Source organism: Silene latifolia, unplaced genomic scaffold (assembly GCF_048544455.1).
Source record: "Silene latifolia isolate original U9 population unplaced genomic scaffold, ASM4854445v1 scaffold_335, whole genome shotgun sequence".
NCBI lineage: Eukaryota > Viridiplantae > Streptophyta > Magnoliopsida > Caryophyllales > Caryophyllaceae > Silene > Silene latifolia.
The window spans coordinates 120850-132372 of record NW_027413266.1 but is presented as its reverse complement, the minus strand read 5'-3'; the positions used below and the strand labels follow the sequence as shown (position 1 = coordinate 132372).

Below are 11523 nucleotides of genomic sequence, written 5' to 3'. Positions count from 1 at the left end.
ACAATCAACCAATTCAATTTACAAATTCCAGAAACCGCATCAAAGTCAGGCCATATACCCGAATTAGGGTTCTAAATTCTTAGGGCAACGGAATTAATCACTCTTAGATGCTAATTAGGGCCGAAAATCAAGGGGTAAAGGCTAGAATAAGCGATTAAAGCATGAATATTAGCGGAAATCAAACCCTAAAATCGTTTTCCCCAAATCAATTTTTCCGACTCAAAGGGTCAGTGCTCGAAAAATTGACATTCCTCTTCAGCAAAACTCGAATAAATAGCATAGAAACGAGTTTAGAAGCATACCTTGATGATTTCTTTGAAGATTAAAGCAAGAATGGCAGAGAATGAGGCGGATTTGAGGTGAAAATCGCAGCAATGGAAGGGTACTTAGGGTTTCTTATGTTTTTTAGAAATTAGGAAAGTGAATGAATGAGAAAAGAATGATGTAAACTTCCCTTATTAACTTCCTCTGAACCCGCGGACTGGTCGATCGACAAGTTCACTTGGTCGATCGACTGATCCTTCAGTAACGTACCTTCTGGAATTTCCTGGTGGTCGATCGACTATGTGACCCAGTCGATCGACCACTACTCTATGCACAGTAGCCTCTGTACTCCTTGCTTCAGTCGATCGACTGAACATCCTTGTCGATCGACTATTTGAGCTGGCAATTGGAATTAAATTCGTCAAAACACATTTTGCCATCAAAACTTTCTGTCTTTCTTCGCAAAAATCCAAGGCGTACAATTTTCCCAAAACAAGAAATTGCAAATGCATGAAATGAACGGAAATAAAACACGAAAAACTTGAAATGTAAATTGAATGAAAAACAAGATTGAAATCCTAAATTACATAATAACTACAACCTGGGTTGCCTCCCAGTTAGCGCTGGTTTAAGAGGTCCCGCACGACCTTGTTACCTCACTTTTCATCATCTGATAGCGGGTCGAAGTATAAAACCTCGACCTTCCCCACATATGCATCTGATCCATGGTAATGCTTCACATATTGGCCATTTACCTTGAACCTTTCTCCAGCAGAGGTCTCCAATTCAACTGATCCGAACTTTGTGACAGCTGTGACCGTATAGGGACCGGTCCACCTGGATTTCAGCTTACCAGGAAATAGACGGATACGAGCGTTAAAAAGAAGTACCTTATCGCCAATATTGAACTCGCGCTTGATGATTCTCTTGTCGTGCCAGCGCTTTGATTTCTCCTTGTAGATCCTTGCATTGTCATAGGCCAGCAGCCTAAATTCCTCTAGCTCATTCAGCTGTGTCATGCGTTTCTCACGAGAGAGGTTAGGATCTAAATTCAGATCACAAATAGCCCACCAAGACTTACGCTCTAACTCAACAGGTAAATGACATGTCTTACCATAAATCAATCGGTACGGTGACATTCCGATTGGCGTTTTAAACGCAGTTCTATAAGCCCATAAGACATCAGCTAATTTGAGACTCCAGTCTTTCCGTGATTTAGAAACAACTTTAGCTAAGACTTCTTTCAATTCTCTGTTAGAAACCTCAACCTGACCACTAGTTTGGGGATGATACCCCAAACCTCTACGATGTTGGACACCGAATTTAGTCAATAAAGCACTAAGTTGTTTCTCTTTAAAATGCATTCCCCCATCGCTAATGACAACCCGAGGGACACCAAAACGAGGGAAAATAATCTTTTTAAACAATTTAATCACGGCCTTTGCATCGCAGTGGGGAGTAGCAATAGCTTCTACCCACTTGGATACATAATCTACAGCTACGAGGATATATTTATTACCTTGACTGCTCGGAAAGGGTCCTTGATAATCGATGCCCCAGACATCGAAAATCTCGACCTCAAGAATGCCTACCTGTGGCATCTCATGTCTCTTGAAATATTCCCGATCTTTGACAAGCATCGCATTCAAGAACAAAACTGACAATCTGCATGCAAAGTTGGCCAATAGAAACCAGATTGGAGTACCTTAGCTACGGTCCTGGACGGACCGTGATGACCACCATAAGCAGAAGAGTGGCAAGCCTCTAGGATATCCTTCACCTCCCACTGAGGCACGCATCTCCGGATGAGACCGTCTGCGCATTCCTTGAAAACATAAGGATCATCCCAAAAATATTGCCTAGCATCATGGCAAACCGCTTCTTCTCGCCATGAAAGCTCGGGTGGTATCCTACCCACATCACAAAGAAAGTTAGCAAAGTCGAAGAAACCACGGAGGTGGATAAGAACCCGAGGTAGTAATAGCTAACAAACTCTCATCAGGAAAAGAATCGTTAATAGGCAAAGAATCCTCCCTTTCTGTCAGCTGCAGACGAGATAAGTGGTCAGCTACCACATTCTCTGCTCCTTTCTTATCCCTGATCTCCAAATCAAACTCCTGTAAAAGGAGTATCCACCTCAAAAGCCTTGGCTTTGCATCTTTCTTAATGAAGAGAGTCTTCAGCGCTGCATGGTCAGTGTAAACAATAACTTTAGAGCCTAACAAATAAGACCGAAATTTGTCTAAGGCAAAAACAACAGCTAGAAACTCTTTCTCAGTGGTAAAATAGTTGACTTGAGCCTCATCCAGAGTTCGGCTCGCATAGTATATGGCATTCAAAGCTTTATTCTTCCGCTGTCCCAGAACTGCACCGATAGCATAATCGCTGGCATCACACATGATCTCAAATGGGAGGTCCCAATCAGGCGGTTGAATGATTGGCGCAGAAATTAGGGCCTCCTTTAACCTGTTGAAAGCGACATGGCACTCATCAGTAAATTCAAAGACAGCATCCTTAAGAAGCAATTGTGTAAGTGGTTTAGCAATTTTTGAAAAATCCTTGATGAAACGCCGGTAGAAACCAGCGTGACCTAGGAAACTCCTCACTCCTTTAACATTCACGGGAGGAGGTAATTGCTCAATCACCTGCACCTTTGCCTTGTCAACATGTATACCTTTATCGTAAAATCGATGCCCTAACACAACTCCTTCATTGACCATAAACTGACACTTTTCCCAGTTTAAAACAAGATTAACATCTATACAACGCTGCATGACTTTATCAAGATTAGCTAAACAACGATCAAAGTCATTACCATAAACTGAGAAATCATCCATGAATACCTCCATGATATTTTCTATATAATCAGAGAAAATCCCCATCATGCACCTCGAAAGGTAGCGGGCGTTACACAATCCAAAAGGCATTCTACGATACGCAAAAACACCCCGTGGACGGTAAAAGTGGTCTTACTCGATCGTCCGGATGAATAGGGATCTGAAAGAACCCTGAATATCCGTCTAGAAAACAGAAAAATTTGTTAGAAGCAAGTCTTTCAGTCATTTGGTCAACAAAAGGGAGGGGGAAATGGTCTTTCTTAGTGGCGGCATTTAACTGTCTATAATCAATGCACATCCGCCACCCTGTCACCACTCGAGTTGGTATTAATTCATTTTTATCATTTTTAACCACGGTAGTCCCTCCTTTTTCGGGACTACCTGAATCAAACTAACCCACTTGGAGTTGCCAACTGTATAAATAATACCTGCATCAAGTAGTTTCATCACCTCAGCCATAACAACTTCCTGCATCTTTGGGTTCAACTTGCGTTGACCCCCGTCTCGTAAGGCTTGTGGCCTTCTTCCAACTCTATCCTCAGTGCATACGGACATCGGGCTGATGCCCTTAATGTCATCCAAAGAGTAACCCAAAGCCTTCCCCGTTTTTCTTAAGTACACACATCAAGGCAGACAGGGTCATCGTTAAGCTTAGAGCTAACAATAGCTGGATCTTGCTCCGTATCATCTAGAAAAACATACTTAAGATTGGGAGGAAGTGGCTTACGCTCTGCACCTTTACCTCTACAAAGATAGACAGAATCGGCTTCAATGGTGTAGCAAGTGTTCACCAAGTTATCGTTGGCCAGGCTCAAAAGTTTCTCATCTTCTTCTTCATTGAGCTCGTAGCTCTCCATTGAGGCAACCACAACACGTCGGCTCCTCGATTCTCCATTGTATTACCTGCACACTCATCCGAACGAGTTAGATCGGCTAAGGGATCCTTGGCTAAGGATTCCCTCCAATTACAAGTAACAATCCCAAACAACATCAATAGAATAACATGTATCCTCATCTGCGAGTTCGGTTGCCTTGTGAGCAAGATCGAACTCGATGGTGTCATCCCCTACCTCTAAGGTGATGGTTCCGCGTTTGACATCTATCACAAATTTGTATGTAAGAACGGTCTGCCTAAAATGATAGGTATCTGACTATCCTCTGCAATGTCCAAAACAACGAAATCGACAGGAATAAAAAACTTACCCACTCGAACGGGTACATCCTCTAGGACACCTATAGGTCTCTGAGTCGATCTATTTGCCATTTGAACGGTAATATCGGTCACCTTAAGTCTACCAATGTTTAACCTTTCGCAAACAGAATACGGCATGACACTAACGCTGGCCCCTAAGTCACAGAGGGCCTTTCCAATTACGTGGTTACCTATAGTGCAAGGAATTGAAAAACTACCCGGGTCCTTTAATTTAGGTGGCACATTAACTTGTGAAAGAACATTACATTCCTCCACAAACGCAACATTACCCTCATCACGAAATTTTCTCTTACGATTCAAAATATCTTTCATAAATTTAGCGTAAGAGGGTACCTGGTAATTAAATCGATGAAAGGAACCGTTACCTCGAGATTCGGACCATCTCCGAAACTTACCGAACTTACGCTCCAGCTTGGTAGCCTTCAAACGTTCCGGATACGGGACTGCAACACTGGCCGTAGGATCAGTAACCTTCGGCTTCCGTAGGTTTAAAACCCCCGTCAAATCATCAATGAGCGATGGATCATGCAAACTAGTTGACGGATTTGCATCCTCGCTCGAGACCCCAAATGATCGATCGTATGGGTGGTCGATCGACCAAGTGAGTGGAGTGAAGCGATTCACGACTGATTAACGTCGCCAGTATTTCGATCGATCGATCGATGATGTTGGTCGATCGACTGGATGTGCAAGGAGTGAATAGTTTCTGACCAGAAACTATTTTATCTGACAATTCAGTCGATCGACAGGGAATGTCGGTCGATCGACCTGAATCACTGGCATTCAGACTCGTTTTTGCATCAGAATTCAAACGAGCCTCTTCATCAATTTCCGAGTCTTCCTTTGGCTTGTCGGGACTTTCATAAGAAAGGCCACTTCTGAGGTTTATGGCATTGATCGTCTCAACCGGCCCTTCACATTTAATTGAAGATTTAGCGGCTTGCTTAGCCTCCATATTCTCCAATTGTTTCACAAAGTTTTGTGAGGACTCAATCCCGGCTGCTTCCATATTTGCCACTTGAACCAAGAGGAGTTGGACCATCTCTCGTAATTTCTCGACCTCATCTGAGTTTTGAATAGGAACTTCGACTTTCTTTTTGGAAGCTTCAGAAGTCTCGAGTTTCTCGAGACGGGTAGAAATGGAAGTTATAAGTGACACAACAGCAGTCATGTCTTCACCTTGCTTTCGTGACTTACCACGTGAACTTCCAAATTCAGCTTTATGGACTGCCATCTCCTCAATGGTGTTCCAACCTTTACTTTGACCGGTGTTATTTTGGAACCTACCATTAGCAGCTGCATCCAAAATGACTTTGTAATCATCATATAAAGCATTGTAAAAGAGATTGCAAAGATACCATTGCTGGAAACCATGATGAGGGACAGCTCGGACCAAACGTTTGAAACGTCCCCATGCTTCACAAAAATCTTCGTCGGCCCCTTGCTGAAAACTCGTGATTTTACTCTTCAAGGCCTCAGTCTTCGAAGGCGGGAAGTACTTCTTGTAGAAGGCTAGTGCCAAAGATGTCCAATCAATGACTCCAGCTGCTACTCTATCGAGGTAGCGATACCAATCTCGCGCCGAATCCTTCAAGGAGTATAAGAACATAAACCCCTTTACTTCATCTTGAGTTACCCCCTCCGGTATAGGTATCGAATGAATAGTCCGTGAAAATTTCCATATGTTTCAAGGGGTCTTCATCGGGCAGACCCGCGAACTGATTCCGTTCCACTAAATCAATATAAGAGGAACGGAACTCAAATTTACCGGTAGAAGGGGTGGGTAACTGTTGCCCCTTTGGAAGGTGGTGCTCCTTTGGCTGAAAGTTATCATATATCGTAGCCATAACTTCCAAAATGAGAGTACTCAAGTCTTCCTCTCAAACACCTGTCCTCTAACTCGTGCAAAAGCAAAACTAGAAGCAAAGGTAAGCAACGGCCTCAAGGAACAAAAGTCCCCCGAGACAAGGAAAATAAACTAAAATAAAGCAAATGAATTACACCTCCCGAACGGCGCGCAAAATTTGATACCGCCGTTTAGTACCAAAATTAAATTTATAATTCCAAACTAAAACTATAGCTAGTGATAGTAAGGGTCGAACCACGAGAGACAAGGTTGATTTTGTTTGCTATTTTTCATCTAAAAAGGTAACAATTTAATGGGGGTTTTGAAGTCTGGTTGGCTAACAAAGCTAATTGCAAAAATGTATATTCTTAACAAGATAAAAAGGGGATCGGGAACTTCGGTTCACCATGGCACAAAACAAGTTAGTCAAGTAGCAGAGATCTTATGACACGGTCTCAGGGAAGATAAGCCAATCTTTCGATCAACACTCGAATAACCTCGCGGTCTAATAATTCCCCAGAATTTATCAAAGTTTTCACTCAAGAGAAATTCTAAATCTAGCGACAAATTAAATTACCAATCTTTCGACCTAGCAAAGAAATCCATCAAAAGATAACAAGACCAATACGGAAGAACTCATGCTACACAACTATCCTACTTCAATACCATGGCTCACCTCGTTCCCAATCAAAGGAATTACCTACGCATAATTATGACTACACTAATTGCGAAATTAATCAACAAGAACAAATTCAACATGATTGATTCTAACTAGAACAAAGGAAAGGAATTGAATTGCTGAAATTAATTGAAGACAACAAAAATTAAATTAACAAGCAATAATAAGAAGAAGGTAAAATTGCATTAAAGGCTTACTAATTGAAAGTCAAGAACCCAAGGATTCGAATCAAGGTTTCCGTCTCAAGCTAGATCCAAAACTAAGTTTTTCCGAATAATAATTGCATAACCTAAAAGTTGCTTTGCGTTCAACCGATAAAAGATAATTTTGAAAGTTAATTACAAGTTGGGCTTTTAAAAGTCTAACACGGAAAATCAAACAACAGCTCGAAAACAGGTCGATCGACTGGAAATGCAGGTCGATCGACCGAACATGCGAAACAGTGGCTCCTGTCTGTGCTCCAGTGGTCGATCGACTGCAAGGCTTAGTCGATCGACCGATTAGGCTTTGTGCGAGAGGCTCCTTGATGCTTCCAAAATTGACTCTTCATTCCTCGCACGCATCCCAAGGTGAGTAAATGAGCTCTCCTTCCTCTCGGCTTCTCTGAACTTGCTTCCGGAGGACAAACCTGGCTTGAATTAGCCTACTTCCACGTACTCCTACAATAAATCATAGAAAACGCAAAGTAAACCATTTCGGGAGAAATAGTAGCCCTAAGCTACCAATTATGCATGGAAATACGTGCCAAAACCACAGATAAAGTGTATAGAATATGCACGTATCAGTGGTCTTAGAATGCAAAGGGAGAAGAGAAGGGCGGACACTCGCGTGAGAAATATGTGAGACCGAAGGTCTCTATTTATACTAATCACGCGGAGGAATTATGGTAAGAGTAGGATACGGAAGGAAAGATCCGGAAAACAACCGACTTAGGTTAAACACGGAAACTTGGACAAAAAGAAAACCATGAGAAAAGGCGCAGCATGTGCTGCGTCCCTTGGAAGAGGCGCAGAACTTGTTGCGTCCTTTCCTCAACGGGTTCCTCCCGCAAGAAAGCGCTTTGACAATGACTGTCGTATTTCAGGCATAACTTTCTCTATAAGACTCGGATTAAGGTGATTTTTGTGGCGTTGGAAAGCTAAGAAAGAGATATAGAACATTCTATGAAATAGGCCCGACCCAAAAAAGTCGTTATCACCTCGTAAAACGGGCCTAAAGTTCGGGTTGTCATTTTAACTAAATGAAATGCACATTTTGTAATGTAAACTTTATGTTTAGCCCAATGAAGTGACATGAGACTCAAAATGAGATATAATATCAACATTTTATGACATCCTAACCTTAGGTAGACAAGTACATTGCTTTGACTCGGGATTTGACGGTTTTAGGAAATGAAGACGGGTTTTGACCCGGGCTCCAAATGAACTCTAATTACTGCCAAAACGACCGTAATGACACCTAGATGACAACCATGAGGTAGACACAAGTGTTTGAGTTACCTTTTATTAACCGATTTACGAAACGTCATAAAATCGCGACATATGCTAGACATGCGGCCCAATCATCACTGGTTGTTTGGCGGGAGGTGCAGAAACGAGGTATCTACAGAGCCCCCACTTTGACTGAGGCTTGGACAAGGCGAAAGTCAAAGTATAGCCCTCACGTCAATCGAAGATTACAACCTGACGACTATGGCGACGCTAGGCGGCTCAAGGGGTCTGGACCAAGGACCTGTCGTCGGGAACATTTTAGAGTCTGTCGACTATCGGGGAGGGTCGTTTAAAGTGCATTAGACTATGTAAGGAGGCTCGCCAGCCATAAGAAGAGACCATACCTGAGACTTCTTTCTCGAGATGCTTCCGGAGTTGCGTAGGAGCTAAGCGTAAGCGTAGGAGCTAAGGCTAGGACCTAAATGATATGTAAAGGTTATGCTAAGGGTGTGAGAACCCTAAAGGAAAACATCGACAGGAAGGAGGCCAAATATAAGTTCAACTTAAGGGGTAACCAAGGTTTGGGTGTAGGAACTCTTAGAAAAGGTGATCCTAAAGGATTATGATCCTAAAGGTAAAAGGTGATGCTAAAGGAATATGATCCTAAAAGAAAAATTGGGATTCTAAAGGATTGTGATCCTAAAGGGAAAAGGTGATCTTAAGGGAATATGATCCTAAGAGTAGAAGTGTATGAACTCTTGGGAGTTTGGGAACCTAAAGAGGTAGACGTATGAACGTGTACGAACCTAAAAGGACGGCTGGTATGGGAACTTAAAGGCTTATGAACCTAAGAGGATTTGGGATCCTAGGGTTAAGTTTAGGAACTACTGGGTTACTAATTCTTGTTTTAAAAGCGTGCGTTTAAACTTTCTGAGGTATGAGAACTCCAAAAGAATTTATGGGTTTATGAACCTAAGGACGTTCGTGTGGGAGCTTAAAGGCTTATGAACCTAGAGGAAGCCATTTTGGGATCTAAAAATCTAGGGGTAAGAATCCTAACTTTGGGTTTACGAACCTAAGGAAGGAGGCTTTGGCTTGGGAACTTCTGAAGAACGACACCTTTGCCGAACTCTATGAGGAAACAAAAATGCCAAGGGTAGCAGGACGTAAGCGGGAACTGCTGGGGAAGCTGCTTGGGTCGTCTTCAAACAAACTTCGATAAGTCTTGGGGTTGATGTTGATCTCCACGTATTGAGAGGGATGATTGTCTGTCTGTGTACTCTCGTTGGGGGAACATAATCGGGAACTGATCTCCATGTCTCGAGAGGGGCGATTGGTCGTCTCGTGTACTCTCGGGGGGGAACGTAATAGAGGTGTGTCGAAACACCTGTCAAAGAATATTCGCTCGTTGTGGCAAGCGAGGTCTTGATAAAGTACTGCTTCTGATACTTACCTGCATGGTTAGTAGCCACACAAGAATGCAATTTAATATATGCACGTAAGCGATTATTACATGGACCTCGAATGAGGAAACACATAGGTTTTTCAAAAGTTGTTTCTTTTTAAAAGTCGTTTAAAACATGTTCAAAGAAATTTATCGTTTGTAATGCGTTATGCATATTCAATGGGCTTTAGACATAGGACTTGACATGACACAGACCTACTAGGACACGACGCGAAATGTAGACTTAGGTTTGACTGACGCGACACTAACTTAGATTTGACGCAACACAGAGATGACTTTGACAGACTTTGGCTTAAGTATGCGCAACCTCTAGCCAAGTGTGGGTGACAATGCGTATCAGTTCCAAAGGTATAAGTATTGTAAGAATGATGAAGGCATATAAAGGCAAAGCATGAGGCATAGACCATCTGTCTAATAGGACTTCTTTCGCCACTGTTTGCTGTAAAAGAGACTCCTCTTGAGGCACGATGACTGGGAGAATCGATCTAAGGCCTTTGTCATTGTCCGGACCGAGTACTAGCTAGACTTAGAGGAATAAAGGAAGGGTGGCATCTCGGATGAGAAGCCCCCAGGATGAGAAGATGACTCTGGAATTTGGTAAAAAAGAGGTTGGGCGACAATAAGGAGCCCCCAGTATAGAGGTGTTGGTTGTGGAAGGGATGTTAATTGAGGTTGCAAGGTTGAAATAGAGGTTGTGTAATACTCCGTATTTATATGTCTTGGGGTACTCTATCGAGTAGCCCTTACTCTGTCGAGTAAGGGCAAGTGGCGAAATAAAATAGTTTCTGACCTGTTGGGTACTCGATCGAGTAGCTGGGGTACTCGATCGAGTAAGGGGGTACTCGATCGAGTACCTTGGGTACTCGATCGAGTGTCCGGTTTACGGGGAGTTTTTCTCGGGTTTTGTTAATTATGCGATTAGGGTATTTAAACATAATCGTCGTTGTTTTAAATCACTTTTTACAAAACCTAAAACCTGTTTAAGAGAGAAAGCAGTCCGTTCATCTTCCTAATCGCATCCTTAGCAATTCCCGGAGTTCAGACGGTCGGTTCGTGTCGTAGTTCGTATCGTTGAGTTCCTTGCGTCGAGGGTAAGCTTTTAATACAATTTTTATAATGTTTTGTTGGGATTGATTAAACCCTAATTTAGGGATTGGGGGTTTTATGAGTAGTAAGTGATTGGTAGTCTTTATGTGTTATGTGTTAGGAGGAGGATTCGTAGAAGAGGCGTTTTGAGACAAATTTGTAGATACCGTCTCGCTTGTTGTGCTTTCCGGTAGGATTTCCTACTCGCATTAGTCCCATAATGGGATATTGGTGATGTGCTGTAGTTAGTTGTTTAATATGATGATTGTGATTGTGGTTGTGATTGTGATTGTGATTGTGATTGGTTTCTATGGCTCTCGAGATGCGTTCTCGGCTGAGTGGGGTCACTTGCGGGAGTGACTTCACGCCCTAGTTTCGCCCTTCGTGGAACCCGCCACGAAAGGGGATGTGCACATTAATGGGACAGGGTTATCGCTCGTACGATGAGCGGGGCTTAGGTGGAACGCAGGCTGCGGTCCCCCACTCGGCGCGGTAATGGGTCCAAAGTGGACGATCGATTGAGATGATGGGAGTTGGTGGTGTGTGTGTGTGTGTGACAGTTCAATTTGTCTTTTGTCTTGTTATTGTTATCTATATTGATTGTGTGATTAGTACTGACCCCGGTGTTGTTTTGTAAACCTGCGATGATCCATTCGGGGATGGTGAGCAGATATTGAGCAGGTAAAGAGATGAGTACTGGGAT

The 11523-nt window shown here is 42.8% G+C and overlaps 1 non-coding gene across 1 annotated transcript; it reads left to right on the top strand.

Moving 5' to 3' along the window:
* Positions 1-5682: 5682 nt before the first annotated feature.
* Positions 5683-5789, top strand: LOC141639319 (small nucleolar RNA R71). Its single transcript, XR_012542469.1, has one exon. It is a non-coding gene; the product is annotated as a small nucleolar RNA R71 (small nucleolar RNA).
* Positions 5790-11523: the final 5734 nt, after the last annotated feature.